This window comes from Nipponia nippon, unplaced genomic scaffold (genome assembly GCF_047370975.1).
Source record: "Nipponia nippon isolate SJK-2023a ecotype South Korea unplaced genomic scaffold, ASM4737097v1 scaffold_12, whole genome shotgun sequence".
Classification (NCBI taxonomy): domain Eukaryota; kingdom Metazoa; phylum Chordata; class Aves; order Pelecaniformes; family Threskiornithidae; genus Nipponia; species Nipponia nippon.
This window is the reverse complement of record NW_028262313.1, coordinates 24601610-24624950: the sequence shown is the minus strand read 5'-3', so window position 1 is coordinate 24624950 and position 23341 is coordinate 24601610. Positions and strand designations below refer to the sequence as shown.

The window sequence follows — 23341 nt, the reverse complement described above, 5'->3', positions numbered from 1 at the left end:
TCTGGACGGCAGCGCAGCTCCGCGCTCCCTGCCGCTCCCGCCAGCACGCGCGGCGCCCGCGCTTGGCCGCCTGCAGCGCGCGAGACTCGGGAGGCTGGAGGGGCCGGTCCGCCCAGGGGGCAGCTGAGCCGCTCGCCTCCTTCGGCTGCTTCATTTGCCGCCTTAAAACAATCGCTCCCACGCTCCCTTTCTTCATTTCAGACCCCTCTCCACATCTCCTGGCCTGCAAGCCATTTGCAGCAAGCAACACGGCTGAAATCCTGTGCTGCTAGACACCTAGCTGTCATCTTGCTCCCACGCCCAAAGGCTTTGGGAACCTGAACCCCCTGCTTGGTTGGGCATCGAGACTGCGAGGCGAGAAACACGCCTGGACTCCACCAAGCCAGGCGCCTGCCACATCGCTCAGCACGGTGCTACGCGGCTGCCTGACCGACACCTTCTGCCGCTAAAACCAGAGCGCGGTTCCCTTCTGAAGAGTCACCGGCAGCGCGGAGAGTCCCTCGCCTTTCCCTGCGCCAGGTCCCCCGGGAACAGCGTCTCAGTCGGACTGGAGCGTGCAGCAGCCTCCGGTCGTCCCAGCCCCTCGCCCGTCCAGAAAGCGCCTGCCTGTAGCAGCGGCAGAACCGCTGCTGCCCAGAGGGGAAAGGAATGGCTCGGGGCAAAGCTCCCCAGGCTGCCCGTGTCCCGTGCGGAGCTGGGGGTCCAGAAGCAAAGGAGCTATGGGAGGGGGGAGCAGGGGAGCGGGGGCACGAGACCGGAGGGCAGGGGACGCGGGGGGCACGTCACGGGGAAAAAAAAAACCCGCACGGGGGGAAAAACCTTGTGTGGGGGGACGTTTGGGTGGAGAGCACTTGGGAGGGCGCAGAGACAGGCAGAGGAGGACGGGGGGGCGGAGACGGACACGGACGGACAGCGGCTGTGTGTGGGTAGAAAGGTGCACGGGGGGACACGGGTGGGGATGACCTGCACCAGGGGGTCCGCCCGGCATAATCCACAGCAGATAACTCACCTGGGATAAGCCGCAACGGATAGTCCGCTCCGGAGAAGGAATCCACGCCAGATAATCCCCAGCAATGCCCCTCAAACTGCCAGCGGTTCACCCCAAATTTGGCCCAAATTGGTGTGGGTTTTGCGTTTGGGTTTTTTTTTTGCTTTTTTGGTTTTTTTTGTTGTTGTTGTTCTGTTTTGTTTTATCTTTTACATCATACAAAACTTGGGGGTTTCTGCTTTTCCAGAATATCCAGTTCTGGGGTTTTCCGGTGCTTTTCCACATCATAACAATGGGTCATTTTTGGTTTTCTGCGTTAAAATGTGGGGGGGGGGGGTGCGGGTGTGGTGTGGGTGTGTGCGCGCGCGCTTGCTTTCCAGCTGCACAAATCCAGGCGGATTCGGCTTTCCTGGGAGCCCCAAACCGTGTTGCTCTTGGCTATTTTGCTCTTGGACTTGGATATTTTGACACTTTGGTATCTTAGACTTCGGTATCTACTTACAATTCTGTCTATTTAGACTTAGTTATCTGTTTACACTTCCATAGAACCTTTACTTCCATTACACAGACGACCTACTTTGGCTTACTCGGTGACACACGGTAAGCGTAGATACCTCTACCTATCCAGACTTTCTTCTGTTTTCAATTCCTTCATCTACATCATCTCTTTTTGCGTTTTAAACTCCTTTATTTCTTCACATATAGACAAGTTCTTTTTTATTTTAAAACCCTATCTATCTCCATTTAGATTTTTTAATAATTTCTAGAACGTAGCAGGTACAGGTTTGTATTTTGAAATCCTTTTCTCTCTCTCTCTCTATATAGAAATGAATATTATTTTTCAATATATATATATATATAAAGGCGAGAGATTTTCCTCTACTGCAATGCCTCGCACCCGTATTTCCAGTTTTTAACATTTTTAATCACACACACACACACACACGAGTTTTCAGGCATTTTGGGGCTGTGACCCCCCCTCCTCTGGGGGGGAACCTCCCCGTGACACCTTCATCCCCCACTCACCTGCTCCTCTGTTTCATCATCACACCCCCCGCCCCCAGGGACGTTGGGGTGCCCCAAATGACATCATCACCCCCCAGGCCCCTCCAACACTTTTTCATCACCCCCCCAAAAAAGGCACAAAACAAGGAACACAGCCCCGACCGGCAGCTCGCTACTTTAATAATGCCGTTTACATATGTAGGCGCCCCCCGAAAAGGGGAGCTCCGCCAGAGAAATAAAATGGGGGCAGCCCCCCCCAGCCCCTGTCCCGCAAGCCGGCGGCTGCCCCACGCCGCGGGGGGAGCCTGCCAGGGGACGGTGACGCACCTCTCGCTCAGGCTCTGCTCTGCCGTGCTCCCCCTCCGTTCCCGCGCTGGGACGGGCTCCCCGGGGCAGCGAACCTCCCCGCTCCCTCTTGGCCCGGCACTCTCCCCACCAGACAGCCCTCGCTGACGCACCCGCGGGGCACCCGCCGGAGACAGAGCCAGGAGCCTCCAGGCACGGGGCCGGCCCCTTACCCTCGGGACGCTTCACGACCGGCAGGCCAACCTGGGCCGGGGGGGACCTAGCGAGCATCACGAGACGCCTGCAACGAGACACCTGAAAAACAAAAATCCCAAGCGATATTTCCGCATGTGAAAAAAATAGCACAGCAGCGAGTAGAGGAATTCAGTCAGAGCAAGGGAGAGGAGAGCAGTTGAGCTCAAGGAGGATTCGAGGTAAGCAGGTCAGCTCAAAACACAAGACGTCCTTTAAAAGCTAGAGCGACCTGAACGCTTCCAATCAGCATGAAGACTAACCGGTACGATTCCGAACACGTTCTTCGCGTAAAAGTACGCGCTCTTGCCGGCGTTGGAAAACGTCTCACCCCTTCCTTACGGCACGGCTGCAGGGAGACAACCCTGCGAGGCTGCAGGACAAGGGCGTACCGCAATCAGAATCTACGCTTACAGATCCGCCGCAACAGCTACGGTCCTCGCGCTCCTGCGCATCTTGCTGGCTCGGTCGATAAAGCTGGAAGCGAAGCGTAACGCTTTCGAGGGTAAAAGGAAAACCAGAGGACAAATCGCAGCAATTCGCTTCCTACTAAAAAAGCTGTGCGTGTGCTTACAGACATCCAATAAAAATACTTCTACTGGAGAAGGGCTGGATTTTCCTTTTGCGTTAATTTAACTTGCACAGCTGTGAATCGATACCAGCAGATTATCTGTCTCCAAGATACGCAGTTATCATTTGACCAGGGGTTTTTTGCGCCTTACGTCATTAGGAGCGACATCTGGCCAGCCGCGCTGCCCGAGAGAGATGCTACTGAACTGCCAGGGAAACGCACCCTTGAAAGCCAGACAGAAAGAAAAGTACTTCAGAGCACTCCGTCAAACGAGCCGGGGGGGGGGGGGAACCCATAACGTTCAGTTGCCTCTCCTGGTCAACGTTTAGAACAAATACCTAACGGCTCAAATACACCTAAGCAATTGTACGCCACAGCTAGTTGGCAGTTAAAGTTGAAACAACGCCACAGCTAGTTGGCAGTTGCAGGTGAAACAACGCAAGGCAGTTTGTATAGACAATTTTAACTTTTTTTTTTTTCCTAAAGTTACATCTAGGGTAGAAAAATCAGTGAGAGAAGAGATCCCTCATACGGTTTTACTTTGCGGGCGGAATCCAGTCCCCGGGGCTGCAATGCCTAAGGCTACCAAAAAGGACCGGCAGATTTGCTAACGCTTTTGGCTGCACCGAAGCACGCAGAGGAACGCGTGTTGATGACATCTCGGCTGTTGCAACTGAGAACCAGCGATGCCATCAACTTCTGGAAGACGTGCTGTGCTCGGCTCTTTGGAAGCAAACGGACTTTTCTTTCTTTTTTTTTTTTTTCTTTTTTTTTTTTTTAAGAGAGCGGAAAGTCTCGCTGCTGCTGACTTCTACTGCCAAGCGCATCATCTCTGAAGATCCCCACTCTGATGGGGAGTTCATAAAACACAACTTCTTTGAATGAGAAAGACTTCCATTCTGGAAAATCTCTTTCCAACTGAAGTAAGAAACCACACGCTGTAGGTTAAGGAAAAAGGACGCTGCCGAAGCAGTAACTCACCGAAACCACGTCAGGACTCGCTGTCGCTACTTACAAGGCTGGCAATGCTTCTCGGGAAAGCGACGCCGATTCCTCCTCTTTTGTCCACGTCTCTCCTTGGACCTGGATCGCTTTTAGTATGGGTGCCAGTATCTCAGTAAGCTTTTCAAGTACTACTGTAAGATATTTTCAAAACTTACTGACTGAAAAAGCACACAACAGACGATCCCTCAGAAACATCTGTAACGCGACGCTTCCCGGACACGTCCGCGCTTTAAGCTACGACGGCAAGATAAGCAGGGCTCAAGAAACGCCATGCCGATGAGGCGACGCGTTCGAGACCCTCGGGAGGCTTACCGAGGGGCCCCATGATCACCAAGAGCTACGGAAACATCAAGACCCGAGAAAGCCACGATACGAGACACAGAAGACAGACTACGCAAAAGCAGAACACGCAGACACAGGATGGAACCGCCCTGCCCAGCCAACGTCAGCAGCGTGCTAAGAACAGTAACCCGGTCCTTTTCCCTTCCCAAAGGAGACTGCTCCTGGACAGGCCTCTCCCCGACACCAACTTTATAACCCCTCCCTGCAATTCCTATCCTTGATACCTCCTCAGCCCTCACCCCGCAACTGAGCTTTCAGAGGGCCAGGGATCTGAATCCACCCTCAAAAAAGAAAAAAAGAAAACCACCACACACCGAACTAGAACATTCCTGCACTCACTCAGTTCTTCTTCATCATCTCAAAAAAACCCAAAAAACAAAAAAAACCAAAACCTCCCAACCCAAAAACCCACAACACACTAACAAACTAAAACACAGTGCTGGTATTCAGCATCGGTCTGGTTACTGCCAACCGCTTCTGCGACACCCTCCTCCTCAAAAGCACCGCACCGCTCTGCTCCCCTGCTCCACGCCTGTTCTCAAGAAAGATGCTGCGGCTGTCGCTCGGTGCGCCTAGGATGCCAGGAGACACAAAGTTCCCGTGGCGCTCGGGTGAAATAGCCAGCCCCGTGTGCCTCCCCTCTACCACCCAGCTCACCTCAACTTCTCGGCCGATTCTCAAGGCAGCCAGCACAGCTCCCACAAAACCAAACGGGAAATGATTAACCAACATGCCATTTCATACTTTACTATTAAATGACGACCCGGCTGACAACCACCTCGCCTCCTCCAGCCGCTCCTCAGCGGGAAGCTACGCCCCCTCCGAGGCTGTTAAAAGGGAGGACCCTAAGGAAAGAGAACAACTCCTTGAAAACTAAAGACAGGGAACGGGATAAAAGCAAAAAACTTCAATAATGACGGGAATTAGGGCAACAAAGAGAAAAAAATGAAAACCGGGGACAGTGAACTAAAAGAGAGACGTAGGAAGACAACTGAAAAAGCAAAGGTACTAATAGAGACAAGGAAGAATTAAAAAAGGGAAACGGCAAACGGAATACAAGTAGACAGAAGCTTTTGTCGTGGTTTAACCCCAGCCAGCAGCTAAGCACCACACAGCCGCTACGGGGGAGAAAATTGGAAGGGTGGAAGTCAGAACACTCGTGGGTTAAAGGAAGAACAGTTGAACAATTGAAGGAAAAGACAACAGAATAGTAGTAATAGTACTAGTAGTAATAATAATAAACCAATAACAGTATACAAAGCAAGCGATTCACTCTACAGGTGCTCACCACTCGCCGACCGATGCCAAGCACGTCCCCGAGCAGCGATCGCTGACTCCTGGCCAACGACCCCCCGTTTCCCTACCGAGCGTGACGTCACACGGGAGGGAACAGCGCTTCGGCCGGCGCGGGTCAGCTGAGCTGCCTGTGGCGCCTCCCAGCTTCTGGCGCACCGGGCAGAGCACGGGAAGCTGAAAGGTCCTTGAGCGGTCTAAGCGCTACTTAGCGACAAACAAAACGTCAGTGCGTTACCAACATTGTTCTCATCCTCAATCCAAACCGCAGCACTGTGCCAGCTACTAGGAAGAACCTTAACTCTCTGCCAGCCGAAAGCAGGAGGCTTTGAACAGCAAGGGCGATGGAAGAAATAAGGAAAAACTTAATCAATAGCGACAGGGAGCTCCCTCGGAGAAGGAAAATTTAGAAAGCGAGGGCACTAAGGGAAGAGAAGAAACAATTAAACCCAACTAAACCCCAAGGGGAAAAGTCAACATAGAACACTGAAAAAGCAACAGGGATTAGGGAAATAAATGGGAAAATTAAAAAACAGGACAGCGAACTAAAGGGACGGAGAAGGAAAATTCAAAAAACGAGGGCCCTAAGGAAAGACAAGAAAGAATTAAAACATAAATACAGGGGAATAAAGGCAGCAAAGAGGACAAAAGGAGACAGGAGAGTGCTTAAAGGAAGCAGCGATTAAGAACATCAGGAAGTGATTTAAAAACCCGCATCGGTGAACTAAAACGGAGACGGAAAAAACGGAAAAAGACAGAAAATTATTTTTGAATCATTTATATAATACAGCAGATATAGGTTTGCATTTGGAAATCCTTCTTTTTATATACATATATGAATTCTGTATATATACATATGAATATTATTTTTATATATATATATATATATATATAAAGGCAAGAGATGTTTCTCTACTGCAATGCCTCACACCCGTATTTACAGTTTTGAACGTTTTTGATCACACACACGAATTTTCGAGGCCGATTCCTCCTCTTTTGTCCACGTCTCTCCTTGGACCTGGATCGCTTTTAGTACGGACGCTAGTATCTCAGTAAGCTTTTCAAGGACTACTCTAAGATATTTTCAAAACTTATTGACTGAAAAAGCACACAGCTTCTATGACGAAAACAAAGCCTGTTTCTTCTGAACGCCTGAACTCTTACAAACGGCGTCTTTCCTCTTTTAGGACGCAACTATTTTCCCGATATCATTTCCTAGTAAGCGCACAGAAACAGAAGATTGCGCTTTCAGGAAGGCAAAATAAACGGAGGGAAGTCGGCTTTGCACAGGCAGAACACGCTCCAGCGCAGACCTTCTTTTCCTTTTAGGATCTGCGTTAAAATAATTCCTAGAAAAACTACAGAAGGAAGGAGAGCTGGCGCATTCTTGACGTTAACTTTGAAGTCCATGCTACAAGCGCCTTAGGAAAAACGCGGACACGCATCGCGGACGTACCTTGTACTCGCAGACCGCTACGCAGCCTTTCCGTCCGTCTTGCGCTTTCACGGCAGAAGAAAGGGCGACCACGGTGAAACGGCGGCAGCTGACGCTCTGCTGAGAGAGGAAAAAAAACCTGTAGCATAAAGCTGGGGAGGAGTCCCAAGCTGCCCGGTTTTGTGAAGTCTTGCGAAGGCTACAGCTGAGCAAAGGAAAAAATAGCCCTTTGGAACATATTGCCAAACAACATTCGGCAATAAAACTCGGAGGCGTTTGACACGCGCCCATTTTTTGGTAACTTGCTATTTGCTTCCTGTTATCGTTGTTCTTCCTTCAGAACCTCTACTGGGAGCCAACTTCTTTGCTACCGGTTCAAGCGTTTCCCTTCCTGGTATTACTAGCACACGGGCCCAGGCAAGTCCCTGAACTGCTCTTCCGAACTTCTCCAAACGACAATTACAGCCACGAAAGAGGACTTCAAGAGAGGAAAAGGAGAGGCCGGGCAGCAAAAAAGCTCTGCAGGCTGCCACCAGTCAACATTCCACTTTTTTTTTTTTTCTTTTAAATACACCCCCCCCCTCCCCCAAATACAAACAAAAAAACCCCATGACCTTGTATTTTTTTTCCTTTGGGAGCTCACCCCTGTCTCAGCACAGTGTCCTCCACAGAGCAGGAAGCGCAGACGATCTGTATCCCGATTTGCACGCGACGAATCCGTGTTCAGAAGAAATAGGCCAGATCTGTAAGACCGGTGTTATTTTGGGGGTTTTAACAATCACAACGCAATTGCATCGACCGACGCGTTTGTGAGAAAAAACTCCTTAACTTCTAAACGTAGCACCTCCTTGGGTAAAAAAACGTGTGTGAGACTGAAAAAAAGGGATGATTCAGAGCTCCCGCTCACGATGGAGCAGTGGCGAAAGGAATGAAAGTGAAGACAAACAGCAGCAACAGGAAGTGAAATTCGGCTTTAATTCTAGGCACGTGCTTAAGAGACTCTCCAAGCCCACACCTCAATCCTAGGAGCGACTAGCCCTTTTCTGGAAGGACAAACTTTGTTACTTCAAAGTCCTAGACCGAAGGCTCCACGGAACAGAACGTGCACCGAGCCACAGGCCACCATGCCATCGACGCTCTGATGGCAAAGAAAAACCAAGGAAAACTAAAGTTTAAAGATCGGTTTCCATCGCGTTTCATTCCTTACGTTTCCACTGGCACCTAGGTGCTCCAAAATGAACTCTACTGACACCGCATGTTACTAACAATTTAGTTCTGCGTATCAAAACAACAGGCTAGTTCCAGCTCGCCCATCAAAGTAGCACGACCGACCAGAAGAGAAACACCGGACCCTAAAGAAGGGAACAGGCAGCTCTTCATTTCTCCTAGAGGAAAGTCTGTTCTTTTGCCCGGAAGGCAAACAGCCGAAACTGCCAAGGGAGCACTGCAGGAACGCGGCGCGCTCTCTCAGCTGCAATTTGTCATCGGCTTTTCGGCACGGGCAGCGGCTTTGCCTTTCCTCTGGCTTTGATGTGGCGCCCCTGGAGCGTCCTTGACCCGGCAAGGGTTTCTCCCCGCTCCCGCAGCCCCAGACACGCGATTACCTGAGCGCCGAGCGGAATCACCCACGCGGGATTTTCTTCCCGGGACGCAGAAGGTGACGCTGGGAAAGGAGGAGGCAAAAAAGGAAGCGGTTTGTCCGGCAGCCACGGCCCTAGAAACTACACCTCCCGGCATGCCCCGGGGAACCAACGTGGCCGACCAAAAGCCCCGGATGCCAGGGGACGCAGCCCTCCGTGCTTTGGGATCCTGCGGGGACACCGTTCCCCCCGCCACCGCCGCACGTGGAAGCCCCGCCGAGCCCCCAGCGTGGCTCCAGGCAGCCCCCGCCACCGGCTGCAGCCGGCCCCCCACGACCGGCGCCGACCCGGCACCCTCCCACTGCCCAGCCCCGAAGCGGCTCGGCGCCCGGCCCCGCACCGGCGCGGTGCCCCCCCGCCGCCCGGCCCCGGCACGGCGCCGCTCGGCACGGAAGCCCCCTGCCGCCCGGCCCCGGCGCGGCGCGGCGCGGCTCGGCGTGGCGCCGCCCGGCTCAGGACCGGCGCGGCGCCCCCCACCGCCCGGCTCCGGACCGGCGCGGCGCCCCCCACCGCCCGGCTCCGGGCTGATCTCGCCACCGGCCCCGACCCGACGCGCCCCCCCTCGCCCGGCCCCGGGAAGCCCCGCCCGCCCGGCTCCCACACGGCACCGAACCCTCCCCGCTCCGTGCCTCCCGCCGGCCCGGCCGCTCCCCCACAGGCACCGCCGCCCTCCTCGGGGCTTCCCCGCTCACCTCCTCCCTGCCTGCAGCCGCAGCCCAACGACCGCTCCGCTCCGCCCCGGGCTCCCGCTGGCCCCTCCGCGGGGGGAAGCTGCGCCCACCGCGCGATGCCCGCCCCCGATGCACCGCGCATGGTCTGGGAGGAATTCCAGTTTAATCTCTGTGGGCTGGACGACCTTCTGTATCATCCAGGGGACTTCTCGTTTCACCTCTATGCTCTGGAGGGCCTTCTCGATGGTCTGGGTGGACTTTCGCTGTCATCTCCATGGTCTGCGGAGCCGCCCTATACTCCGGGAGGACTTCCGCTTGCATCTCTATCGTCTGAAGGACAGTCTTTCGAATCTGGGATGACTTTCTGTCTCCTCTCTATGCTCTGGAGGACCTTCTCGATGGTCTGGGTGGACTTTCGCCGTCATCTCCATGGTCTGTGGAGCCGCCGTATACTCCGGGAGGACTTCCGCTTGCATCTCTATGGTCTGAAGGACAGTCTTTCGAATCTAGGACGACTTTCTGTCTCATCTCTATGGTCTGGAGGACCTTCTCGATGGTCTGGGTGGACTTTCGCTGTCATCTCCATGGTCTGCGGAGCCGCCCTATACTCCGGGAGGACTTCCGCTTGCATCTCTATCGTCTGAAGGACAGTCTTTCGAATCTGGGATGACTTTCTGTCTCCTCTCTATGCTCTGGAGGACCTTCTCGATGGTCTGGGTGGACTTTCGCCGTCATCTCCATGGTCTGCGGAGCCGCCCTATACTCCGGGAGGACTTCCGCTTGCATCTCGATGGTCTGAAGGACAGTCTTTCGAATCTGGGACGACTTTCTGTCTCATCTCTATGGTCTGAACGACCTTCTCTGTGATCCGGGAGGACTTTGTCGGCCATTTTGGTGGTTTGGACGAGTTATTTTTTTGCCGGGGGGGGTTTGGTTTTTTAAGCTTTTGTGTGCTCTGTGCAGCCGCAGCCCAACGACCGCTCCGCTCCGCCCCGGGCTCCCGCTGGCCCCTCCGCGGGGGGAAGCTCCACCCACGGCGCGATGCCCGCCCCCGATGCACCTCGCAGGCGCTGGCGAAGCTCCGCCCTCCCAGCGGCAAACCCCGCCCTCTGCAGCCAAGCTCTGCCCTGCACACAGCACGCATGCGCCGGTGAAGCTCCGCCCCCTGGGCAAAGCTCCACCCTCCCATGGCAAAGCTCCGCCCCCCGCAGCAAAGCTCCGCCCCTGAGACAGCACGCATGCGCAGAATAAGCTCCACCCTTCACAGCAAACCTCCGCCCTCCCACGGCAAAGCTCCGCCCCCCCCGCAGCAAAGCTCCGTCCCCAACTCATCGCGCATGCGCCGGTTAAGCTCCGCCCTTTCACGGCAAGCTCCGCCCACCCGCGGCAAAGCCCCGCCCTTCAGCGCAAAGCACCGCCCCCCCTCGGCAAGGCTCCGCCCCTGAGACAGCACGCATGCGCCGGTTGAGCTCCGCCCTCACACGGCAAAGCTCCGCCTTACCACCGCTAGGCTCCGCCCCCCCGCGGCTAAGCTCCACCCCAACACAGTGCGCAGGCGTGGTCTCCAGGGGCGGGGCCTGTCGCTAGGGGTGGTGCCCTTCCCCTGCCCGGGGGCATCCAGGGGCGGGGCCCGGCGCTAGGGGCGGGGCCGCTCCACACCAGGACCGGGGCATTCGGCGGGGCGGGGCTGCAGCGGAGGCGGACGCCGCGGGGCGGGGCTGCAGCGGAGGCGGACGCGGCGGGGCTAGCAGCGGCAAGCGCCTCCCGTGCGGCGAGAGCGGCGCTTCCTTACCGGGAGGCAGCAACGGCTGCGGCGGCAGCACCCCGCGGCCACCGCGCTGTCGCATGCCCGTTACCGGCCACCGGCACCGGCGACCACGGGGACGCCACCGCCCCTGCGCGGCTCCCGCCCTGCAGTACCCGCTTTTGGCCGCCAGGCGGCAGCACCACACCAAGCCCGGCGCTCCGACCGCGCCCCGCGGGGAGAAAGGACTCGCCCCCCGGCCCGCCTGGGGCCGCCCGCAGCCGCCGCCGCCGCCGCCGCCTTACGGGGGGGCGGGGGGTGTCCCAAGCCTCGCCCTTCTCTGCCCCTGCTCCCGCTCACAGCCCACGCAGCCACAGCCATCGCCTCGCCACCAAAAAGCACCCAAGCGGCTCGAGCATTTCAGTCCTCTGCACTTGACAGCTTGCAGCGGCTGCTGGCCCTTTCTCTCCGCGCCCCCCACCCCAGCACCCAGCCGGGGGACGCAGCACAGGGAACCTGGTCAATACCTTTGCCGCGCCTCGGCTTTTTTGCCCCCAGAGTAAGCCCCCGGGAGTGCTGGATTCATCTGCATGTGGCATCAGGGGTGGGAGAGTGACACCAGCGAGTCAACAGACCCTGGAGAGATTTTAGGAAAAAAAATAAAAAGATCAGAACCAGAAGGGTAAAAGTGAGAAAATTCATGGATTGAGATAAAACCAGTTCAACAACCACAACCACCATTACAGAAAAGAGGAAAACTAAAAATCTAAGAGAAAAACAAAAGCCAATGCAGACAAGCCATACAAATGAAAACAATTGCTCACCACCAAGCGACTGATGCTCCGCCAGTCCCTGAGCCGCAGCCCCCTGCCAGCCTCCCCCCTCATTTTATGGCTGGACGTGACGCACACGGTGCGGGATGTCCCCTTGGTCGGCCGGGGTCCGCTGTCCCAGCCCCCTCCCCTCCCAGCTCTCTGTGCCCCCGCCTGCTCGCCGGCGGGGCAGGGTGAGGAGCAGAAAGGGCCTTGACTCTGTGCAAGTGCTGCTCGGTGACTAAAACATCCCTGCGTGTGTTATCAACACTTTTTCCAGCACAAAACCAAAACACAGGGGCAGGGAGAGTGGGATGGGAGCAGGGTGCAGGTGGTGTCTTGCGGAAACAGTAATTTTCCAATTCGCAAAACTACTAAATGCTTGTGCCTTGGGAATGGAATTTGGGAGGGAGCTCAAAGAGATGAAAGTGTTTGTGTAAGTAACAAACTGTGGGCAACTAACGGCTCCAGCCTTGAGGAAGAGCTCACAGACCGATAAAGGGAGCATCTTGGCACCAAAGACTGGATGGTGGCCAGAGAAGCGTGAAGTTTGATCAAACTGCAGAAAGTGGGTGAAAGGTAAACGTGGCGAGGGGAGATCGCGACCGCCGACTCAATTCAGGACGAAAAAGACTTGCCCCCCCACCTGAAAGGAGCACGCCTGCTAATTTACATAGCAAGCGAGGCTAATTTAAGTACAGCAAACCAATAGTGTATGAAATGTTAATCACCAGCTGATAAGTGTAAATTTAGGCAGGTTTATACCGATCTTGTAACCTGACAAATACACTGCCGGTTTGTGTGAGGGTGTGCCTGACTTGTGGGAAATCGCCAAGCACCCAGCTTTGCACAGACCTGAAATAAGTGATCAATGTCTCTCCTGAGTGGGTGGTCATTGGGCCGTTGCACACCGGGCAAAGGATCCGCCTTTCGGACAACAGTTTTGGCGAGCGCGGTGGGACAGCCGTGAAGCCTGAAGCCTGAAGACTCACCGGCCACCGGAGGGGAGAAGCTATTCTTCGGATTCCAGCGCGCACCGACCTGTTTGTTCGGGGACTCTGCGAGTGCTCTCCCTGTCCGGAGCGGGCAAGCGACTCAAAGGTGCAGCGCGTAAATTAGAGACACTGTAAGGGGAGCTGTATAAACGGTAAAAGTAAGAGGTATTCGTGAATGCTTGACAGTGATGACTGGAGTGCCTGAAAAAGGGGATAAGACCATTCTTTTTGGGTAAAAATATGGGAGCGGGACAAGGGGCAGGAAAGTCTGCTGAACCTCCCCTTTGCTCTCCGTTAGGATACATCCTGCAATATCGGAATAAGTTTGGTGGGGATCCCCTAACTAAAAGAAAATTAAAAGAATACTGCAGTCAATGGTGGCCGATGTATAAATTGGATGATGGGGAAAAATGGCCGGATATGAGAACTCTGAATTATAATACTATTTTGCAGCTCGTTATTTTGTAGAAGGCAGGATAAATGGGATGAAATACGTGGATTTGTTCTTTTCTTTAAGAAATGATTATAAGACAACAAGAAAATGCAAATTGTTGGTATCTGATTCAAATGTCTTGATGACGGAGTATAAAAATAAATTGCCTCAGTGTTGTTCTGCTTCTAGCATTGGGAAAAGGTGTTTGAAAGTGGAAGCTGGAGAAGAGGATGCGCAGCTGATGGTGTCCCCAGGAAGGGAAGCGGACAGTGTTGGTGGCAGGGAGAGAAGCAGCGAAGGACGTGAGTCCCGTTGTGGGCAGAACTCGGGCGCAGCAGAACCCCGTTATTCGGGCTCCGTTGCGCCAGGCGGTAGGACCGGACAGAACGCCTGTCTCTGTGACAGTACCTTTTTCAGCCTCAGAGTTAATGAATTGGAAGGAGTCTGCTGGGTCATATCGGGAAAATCTGGAAAAAATGTATCGGTCCTTTAAATTGATAATTGAAAATCATAACCCGGATTGGAAAGATATGCAGGTGTTGCTTAATACTTTATTTCTCCCTGAGGAGAAGAGAATGGTGTTAGGAAAAGCTCCAGAGGACAATATGAGGTTAAATACCAGGGGCGGTCCGGGTCATTTTATGCCAATACAAGAACCAGATTGGGATCAGAATATTAGTGCGGACAGATTGATGATCAAAAGGTATCAGCAGTTAATTTTGTGTGGGGTAAAGCAGGGGGTACCTAGACCCAAAAATCTTGCAAAGTTGTATCAGGTGGTTCAGAGTAAAAATGAAGACCCTTCTGCTTTCTATGAGAGGCTGTGTGAAACTGCTACAAAATGGATGGATTTGAATCCGGATGATGAAGCAAATGGGAGGATGTTCAGTATGGTGTTTATTGGGCAGTCGGTGCAGGATATAAAGAGACTGTTACAGAAAGTCGATGGGGACAGGGGTATGTCAATAACTGGGATGAGAGAGAAAGAAAAGAGAAACAGAATAGAATGAAGTTGCAAGCATCTTCGCTGGCAGCAGCAATAAATGGGAATAATAGTAGAAGGAAAGGTAGGGGTGGAAGTAGAGTAAGAGGGGGACGAGGCCGGGAAGAGGGTCACAAAACCTAACCCTGGTGGGGCCAAAGCACCGTGCAGCCTGTAAACAGGAGGGACGCTGGAAGAATGAACGCCCGAACCCAAAGGGGCTAGAGGAGCAGGATCGGGTAAGAAATGCCCACCTTATGGCGTCAGAGGATTCGCACGATGAAGGAAGGGCACCGGGGGAAAACATTAAGGTCTCCCCAGCTGATCCCCTGGTTTCAGTTCAGCTGGCGAATCAGACGGTTAAATTTTTAGTTGACATAGGAGCAATATATTCTCTATTAAACAGTTGTAAAGGACCTATGAGTAAATTCTCAATGTCAGTAATTGGTGCCACGGGAAAATGAGAGATTAGAACTTTCTTTCAACCGATTAAGTGTGAAATTGGAAACAAAGCACTTACACATGAATTTTTGTATATGCCAGAATGTCCCCTACCTCTGATGGGAAGGGATTTATTGAATAAATTGGGAGCACAGATAACTTTTTCATGAGAATAAAGTTCAATTGCATATTCCACAAAATAACGCCTGGGAGGCACAAGCATATATGTTACAGGAATTGTCAGAAATGAAGAATGCTGAAAATAAGGAAGAACAAATTGAAGCACCCTCTGAAATCATGAATGCAGCGGTTCCCTTTGAATGGGCAACTGAGAAACCTGGAAGAGCCAAATTGGCAGAACCGGTAAAAGTGGAATTGAAACTGGGAGCGAGGCCAGTAAGACGAGAACAATATTCCATGAAATTGGAAGCTCGGGTTGTACTGGAGCCTATAATTAATAATTTTCTAAAATATGGACTGTTGAGAGTGTCAATCTGAATATAATACCCTGATTTTGCCTGATAAAAAGCCACATTCGTAGGAATATCGATTAGTACAGGATCTAAGAGCTATTAATCAAATAGTGATTGCTGTACACCCGGTGGTGCCTAATCCCTACACTCTGCTGACACGATAGTTGATTCAAATGTTTATTTTACAGTGTTGGACTTAAAAGATGCTTTCTTTTGCATTCCATTGGACGAACAAAGTGGGAAGCTGTTTGCCTTTGAATGGGAGAGCCCTGCAACGGGACGCAAAGTGCAGTTCTGCCGGACAGTGCTTCCTCAGGGACTCAAGAATAAACCTACAATCTTTGGTAATGCATTGGCAAAAGAACTGGAACAATGGCAAGGTCAGAAGCCTACCGCTCCCTGGTTACAATACGTAGATGGTATCTTGTTGGGGGCAGACAGAGCTGAAGAATGTAAAGAGGCAACTATTAATCTATTGAAGTGTCTGGGGTTGGCAGGATACAGAATGCCACAAAAGAAAGCACAGATTATGCAGAAAAATGTAATTTATCTTGGATTAGAGATATCCCAAGGAAAAAGGAAACTGGGAGTTGAGAGAAAAGAGGCGATCTGCCAAATCGCCCTCCCCCCATCGAAAAGAGAACTCAGGGGATTTCTAGGAATGGCTGGATGGTGTCGCCTGTGGATACCTAATTTGGGGTTAATGGCTAAACCTTTGTATGAAGCTGTTAAGGGACCAGGAGAGCTATTGGAATGGACTCCAGAATGCCAGAAAGGATTTGATGAAATAAAAATCGCTCTCATGAGTGCTTTAGGTCTCCTGAATTTATCAAACATCAGGCACTGGGAGTGCTTGTACAAACTTTGGGAGATGAAAAGACCAGTAGCTTACTTTTCAAAACAATTGGATAAAGTAAACTCTGGATGGCCAGGCTGTCTGAGAGCAGTAGCAGCTGCTGTGTTGCCAATACAAGAGGCATGAAAATTGACTTTGGGACAGAAAATAACTGTTTATGTGGCACATGCTGTTGCAGCGGTGCTGGAGCAGAAAGGACATCATTGGCTATCCCCGAGCAGAATGGTACAAGACCAAGCAATATTGCTCGAACAAGAATATATAGCAATGAGAGTGTCCAGTGCCCTGACTCTGGCATTGCTGTTACCTGTACATGAAAGGGAGGAATTGTCATATGATTGTCCACAAACCATCGAACAGGTGTACTCTAGTCGTTCAGACCTGAAGGATACTCCCTTGCAGAATCCCAACTGGGAGCTGTTCTCTGATGGAAGCAGCTTCGCCGTGAAAGGGGAACGGAGGGCTGAGTATGCTGTTGTTACCTTAGAAGAAGAAATAGAAGCAAGACCACTGCCAGTGAATACACCTGCTCAGAAGGCTGAATTAGTCGCTTTAACTCAAGCTCTGGAATTATCAGAAGGAAAGTGGGCTAATACCTATACTGATTCAAAATATGCTTTTGGAGTAATACATGCACATGGTGCAATTTGGAAAGAAAGAGGACTGTTATCATCACAAGAAAACCCAATAAAGTACAGCAAAGAGATTATGAAATTACTTGAGGCACTTAATAAACCTAAAGAAATAGCAGTAATACACTGCAAAGCACATCAGTCTGGACAAACTGATGTAATTAAAGGAAATCGAAAAGCAGATGAGGCTGTGAAAAAGAGTTGCTCTATCAGCAACAGTGACAACCTTAGTTCCAGAAAGAATCTTAAAAACTGACACTCCTAAATATACAGAAAAAGAAGACAAGTTGGCTGAACTACTGAAATGCATTAAGACTGCCGAAGGATGGTGGGTGACTCCAATCGGACAATGTGTTGTAACTCCACAGATAATGAAGGAACTAACGGAACGAACGCGTAAGAGCACACATATGGGAACTGAAGCTTTAATTGAAACAGTAAGAGGTAGGCTGTAGGAATCAACATGATGTTGATTGCTAAAAGTGTCACACAACAATGCGCGGTTTGTGTCAAAAATAACCCTAAGATCCAAAGGACACCCCCTCCCGGAGAGGTAAAAAGATGTTTCACGCCTGTGGAATATTGGCAAATTGATTTTTCCGAATTACATAATTGTAATGGATATAAGTATTTATTAGTAATTGTTGATACTTTTTCAGGATGGCCTGAAGCTTTCCCATGTCGCACCAACAAGGCAAGAGAAGCGGTAAAAACTTTGTTAAAGGAAATTATACCAAGATTTGGGGTACCAGGAGGGTTTTCTTCAGATCAAGGGCCTCATTTTGTTGCAGAAGTGGTTCAAGGGGTGTCAAGATTTTTACAACTTAAGTGGGATTTACATACTCCATGGAGACCCTGGTCCAGTGGAAAAGTAGAAAGGATGAATCAGACAACAGAGAGGCAGATTGGAAAATTGTGTCAGGAAACCCAGATGAAATGGATAGAAGTTTTGCCTCTAGCGTTATTAAGAATTAGAATAACCCCTGAAGTTAGAGAAAGAATTAGTCTATTTGAAATTTTGTATGGGAAACTTTACACAGTAAATTTAACAGGGAAAGGAACTCAGATGCACCTTAAGGGTGACCAAGTGTCGAGTGACTCTCTCTTGCCTGTGGCAAGGGTTCTCACTTCTCTCCATAGGCACGTCCAGCTGAGAACGCCTGTGCCTTTGGATTCAGCTGTACGCCCGTTTAAGCCAGGAGATCAAGTGTGTCTGCAGACCTGGAAAGAGGAGCCGTTGACAGAAAAGTGGAAGGGACCTGACCTTGTACCGTTAACTACAAACACTGCCGTGAAACGTCAGGGGATTGATACCTGGATTCACTACACCCAAGTAAAAGCGGCCCCTCCAAAGATGTAGAGAGTTGAACAAGTACAACCTTTGAAGTTAAAATTATGCAGAGACAAATGAACTGCACTTGGACTGATATTGAATCAGTTTTACATTTAGAGTGTACAAGGAAAAATTTTCTTGTATTGTCTTTTAGGAATAACATTAATACTGTTTCTATGGTTTTTATACAGGTACACTACTTTTCTAAAGCCCAACAAGAGAAATACGGTGGTTACTTTTTTTCCCTTTCCTGAGCCAGGTACCCAAAGGGAACCAGGAGGGATGCTCTGATGCTTGGAGTCATAATCTCCACCTGGAAATGGTTGAAAAAGCTATGAAAATAGCTAATCGAACAAGTTGCTGGGTGTGTACCCATTTCCCAGAGCATGGCAATAAGGGAGTACCTTCAGTCAGAATACCAATTCCCTTCAATAAGTCCTGGAATAATTTGTGGGTAAAACCGAAATTCACAGGGAAAAAAAAAAGAGAGAGTGATTTTCAGACCTGGAATGTGTGAGATGTGTTAAGTGTATGACAACAAATAAGACCAGGTCACCTGGTAACACGTCGGTAGAGCGTTACCCGTGCTGTGAGCGGCCAGTGCAGTCACAAGGAAAGACACGACAGAACGGTTGTGGGAACGTTCCGAAGGCAGCGGCCGGTTTTGGCCATGTGGAAAGAAGGCACGGGAAGTCTTGCTGCCCAGTTGGTCTGGGACTTGCACCCCACGTGCGGTTGTCCCTAACATTACCATAATGAATGAAATAAACACAGGGCTATGGGTAAGAACATGTATGAAAAGGTACCAAAGAAGCCACGATCCATTAACTGATCGACCAGCTGCCTTCCATTCATTTGTCAGGTGGTTTCTGCCTTGGTTAGGAGTTAGAGAACTTGAAAAAGCAATAGTGACTATTTCAGCACTTATTGAAAACAGAGAATGCGACAGCTGACGCTATCAAAGCCTTGCAAGGGAAGCGTCAGAGATTGCAGAAGTAGCTACCCAAAATAGAATGGCATTGGATATGCTATTGGCTTCTCAAGGAGGGGTGTGTGCAGTGATCAATACTGGTTGTTGTGTATATGTGGATCAAAGTGGGCGAATCTCTACTGATTTAAATGAAATTTGGCAACAAACTAAAATCTTACATGAAATTCAAAAAGATGATGCATCTTCAGGATTCAGAGAGACTTGGGGATGGTTAACTTCCTGGTTCCCTGATTTAAACCTATGGATCAAGAGATTACTGGCATTATTAATAATAATCCTGTTAGCTTTTGTATGTCTGTATGTACTTCTACAATGCACCTGTAGGTGTTGCTTGGCCAGCAATCCGGCACAAAAAAGACTTATCTAAGGAATACCCTTAGAAAAGTCTCAAAAGGGGGAAATGATGTCTTGTGGAAACAGTCATTTTCCAATTCGCAAAACTACTAAATGCTTGTGCCTTGGGAATGGAATTTGGGAGGGAGCTCAAAGAGATGAAAGTGTTTGTGTAAGTAACAAACTGTGGGCAACTAACGGCTCCAGCCTTGAGGAAGAGCTCACAGACCGATAAAGGGAGCATCTTGGCACCAAAGACTGGATGGTGGCCAGAGAAGCGTGAAGTTTGATCAAACTGCAGAAAGTGGGTGAAAGGTAAACGTGGCGAGGGGAGATCGCGACCGCCGACTCAATTCAGGACGAAAAAGACTTGCCCCCCCACCTGAAAGGAGCACGCCTGCTAATTTACATAGCAAGCGAGGCTAATTTAAGTACAGCAAACCAATAGTGTATGAAATGTTAATCACCAGCTGATAAGTGTAAATTTAGGCAGGTTTATACCGATCTTGTAACCTGACAAATACACTGCCGTTTTGTGTGAGGGTGTGCCTGACTTGTGGGAAATCGCCAAGCACCCAGCTTTGCACAGACCTGAAATAAGTGATCAATGTCTCTCCTGAGTGGGTGGTCATTGGGCCGTTGCACACCGGGCAAAGGATCCGCCTTTCGGACAACAGAGGGAGCGGATGGGGGGGTGTCGGAGTTTGGGTGGTGGCAATGGGCAGATGGGGGGTGCAGGCAGCGCCCTGGGGGTCCAGAAGCAAAGGGGCTATGGGAGGGGGGAGCAGGGGAGCGGGGGCACGAGACTGGAGGGCAGGGGACGCGGGGGGCACGTCACGGGGCAAAAAAAACCCCGCGCGGGGGGAAAAACCTTGTGTGGGGGGACGTTTGGGTGGAGAGCACTTGGGAGGGCGCAGAGACAGGCAGAGGAGGACAGGGGGGCGGAGACGGACACGGACGGACAGCGGCTGTGTGTGGGTAGAAAGGTGCACGGGGGGACACGGGTGGGGATGACCTGCACCAGGGGGTCCGCCCGGCATAATCCACAGCAGATAACTCACCTGGGATAAGCCGCAACGGATATTCCGCTCCGGAGAAGGAATCCACGCCAGATAATCCCCAGCAATGCCCCTCAAACTGCCAGCGGTTCACCCCAAATTTGGCCCAAATTGGTGCAGGTTTTTCGTTTGGGTTTTTGGGTTTGTTCGGTTTTGGGTTTGTTTGTTTGTTTGTTTTTGTGGGTTGTTTTTGGGCAGTTTTTTTGTTTGTTTTTTTTGTTTTGCTTTGACATCATACAAAACTTGGGATTTTCTGCTTTTCCAAAATATTCAGTTCTGGGGTTTTCCAGCACTTTTCGACATCATAACAACAGGTCATTTTTGCTTTGGGTTTTCTGTGTTAAAATGTAGGGGTGGGGGTGGGGGTGCTTGCTTTCCAGCTGCACAAACCCAGGCGGATTTGGCTTTCCTGAGAGCCCCGAACTGTGTTGCTCCCTGCCCTCCAAATTGTGTGGCCCCACAGGGGAAAGTCCCAATTTGGGGGAAACTGGCCCCAAAGCGGGATGGGAAAAGGGGGAAGGGACAGCTTTGGAAAGTGCTTTTATATCTTCAAGAGAGATTTGAGGGGGAGGTCGAGTTTTTAAATCTTTTCTATAAACAGGGTTTCTTTGCATTTTAGAAACCTTCTGTAGCATAGATGTTTACACTTACGTAGCTAGTTACACATACATATCTTCAGGCAACAGATACCTTTGAGGCATATTACCTGTTTACACTGATATCTACTACATGTACGTACCTATTTACACTTTCATATATTCACACTTATATATCTACTGACACATACATGCCTATTTACACTTATTATATAGAACATCTATTTAGATGAGCTGGCTGTTTAGACTTGGATATTTTGACACTTTGGTATCTTAGACTTCTCTCTTTAGACTTCGGTATCTACTTACAATTCTCTCTATTTAGACTTAGTTATCTGTTTACACTTCCATAGAACCTATCCTTCCATTACACAGAAGACCGACCCTAATGCTTTTAATCACACACACACACACACGAGTTTTCAGGCATTTTGGGGCTGTGACCCCCCCTCCTCTGGGGGGGAACCTCCCCGTGACACCTTCATCCCCCACTCACCTGCTCCTCTGTTTCATCATCACACCCCCCGCCCCCAGGGACGTTGGGGTGCCCCAAATGACATCATCACCCCCCAGGCCCCTCCAACACTTTTTCATCACCCCCCCAAAAAAGGCACAAAACAAGGAACACAGCCCCGACCGGCAGCTCGCTACTTTAATAATGCCATTTACATATGTAGGCACCCCCCCGAAAAGGGGAGCTCCGCCAGAGAAATAAAATGGGGGCAGCCCCCCCAAACGGTTGCAGCCCCCCCCAGCCCCTGTCCCGCAAGCCGGTGGCTGCCCCACGCCGCGGGGGGAGCCTGCCAGGGGATGGTGCCACACCTCTTGCTCAGGCTCTGCTCTGCCGTGCTCCCCCTCTGTTCCCACGCTGGCTTGGACTTATCCACAGGCTGCAGTCCCTTAGGGGTTTACCCGCTCCACGTGGAGGCTTATCTGTGAGCCAGTCTCTCCAGGAGTATACCTGCTGCAGCACAGACTTCTGCACAGTCACTTAGAGGTGCACCTGTTCCAGCGTGGCCTTCTCCACGGGTCACAATGCTTTCCGAGATATACTTGCTCCAGCATGGCCTTACCCACAGCGACGTTCTCTTCAGAAGTAAACCTACTCCAACATGGCCTTACCCATGGCCACATGCTTTGAGGTGCTCCAGCATGAGCTCATGCACAGCCACCAATGCTTCAAGGTGTACCTGCTGCAGCGCAGACTCATCCACAGCCACAGGTGCTTCGAGGGGTACTTTCTCCAGCATGGCCTTCTCCTTCAGCCACAATCCCTTCAGAGGTATACCTGCTGCGGCACAGACATAACCATGGCCACAGACGCTTCGAGACATACCTGCTCTGGCACAGGCTTACCACGTCCACAGATGCTTCGGGGTGTCCTGCTCCCACGTGGACTCATCCACAGGTTGCAGTCCCTCTGACTCAAGGTCAGCTGTCCTGGCCGTGCCCCCTCCCAGCTGCTTGTGCACCTGGCAGAGCATGGGAACCTGAGAAGTCCTTGACTAGTATAAACACTACTCAGCAACAAACAAAACATCAGGGTGTTATCAACATTATTCTCATCCTAAATCCAAAACACAGCACTATACCAGCTACTAAGAAGAAATTTCACTCTATCCCAGCTGAAACCAGTACAAGTCCTTGCACTGCTGCTGCACATCTTGCTGGCTCAGTCGATACAGCTGGAAGCGAAGCGTAACGCTTTTGAGAGCAAAAGGAAAACCAAAGGACAAATCGCAGCAATTCGCTTCATGCTAAAAAAGCTGTGCATGTGTTTATATACATCCAATAAAAATACTTCTACTGGAGAAGGATTGGATTTTCCTTTTGCATTAATTTAACTTGCACAGCTGTGAATTGATACCAGTAGATTATTGTCATGGTTTAACCCCAGCCAGCAACTAAGCACCACACAGCCGCTCGCTCACTCCCCACCAGTGGGATGGGGGAGAGAATCAGAAGGGTAAAAGGAAGAAAACTCGTGGGTTGAGATAAGAACAGTTTAATAATTGAAGTAAAATAAATTAGAACAGTTAAGCAGGCAAAGCAAAAACCGTGCACGCAAACAAAGCAAAACAAGGAATTCATTCATTACTTCCCATCGGCAGGCAGGTGTTCAGCCATCCCCAGGAAAGCAGGGCTCCATCACGCGTAACGGGGACTTGGGAAGAC

The 23341-nt window shown here is 51.0% G+C and overlaps 1 long non-coding RNA gene across 1 annotated transcript; it reads right to left on the bottom strand.

The window, feature by feature from the left end:
• Window positions 1-6657: 6657 nt before the first annotated feature.
• On the bottom strand, window positions 6658-9744 carry LOC148056775 (uncharacterized). Its single transcript, XR_015702772.1, has 4 exons — window positions 9623-9744; window positions 7820-7919; window positions 7198-7293; window positions 6658-7099 (listed from the first exon to the last, which is right to left on the bottom strand). It is a non-coding gene; the product is annotated as an uncharacterized LOC148056775 (long non-coding RNA).
• Window positions 9745-23341: the final 13597 nt, after the last annotated feature.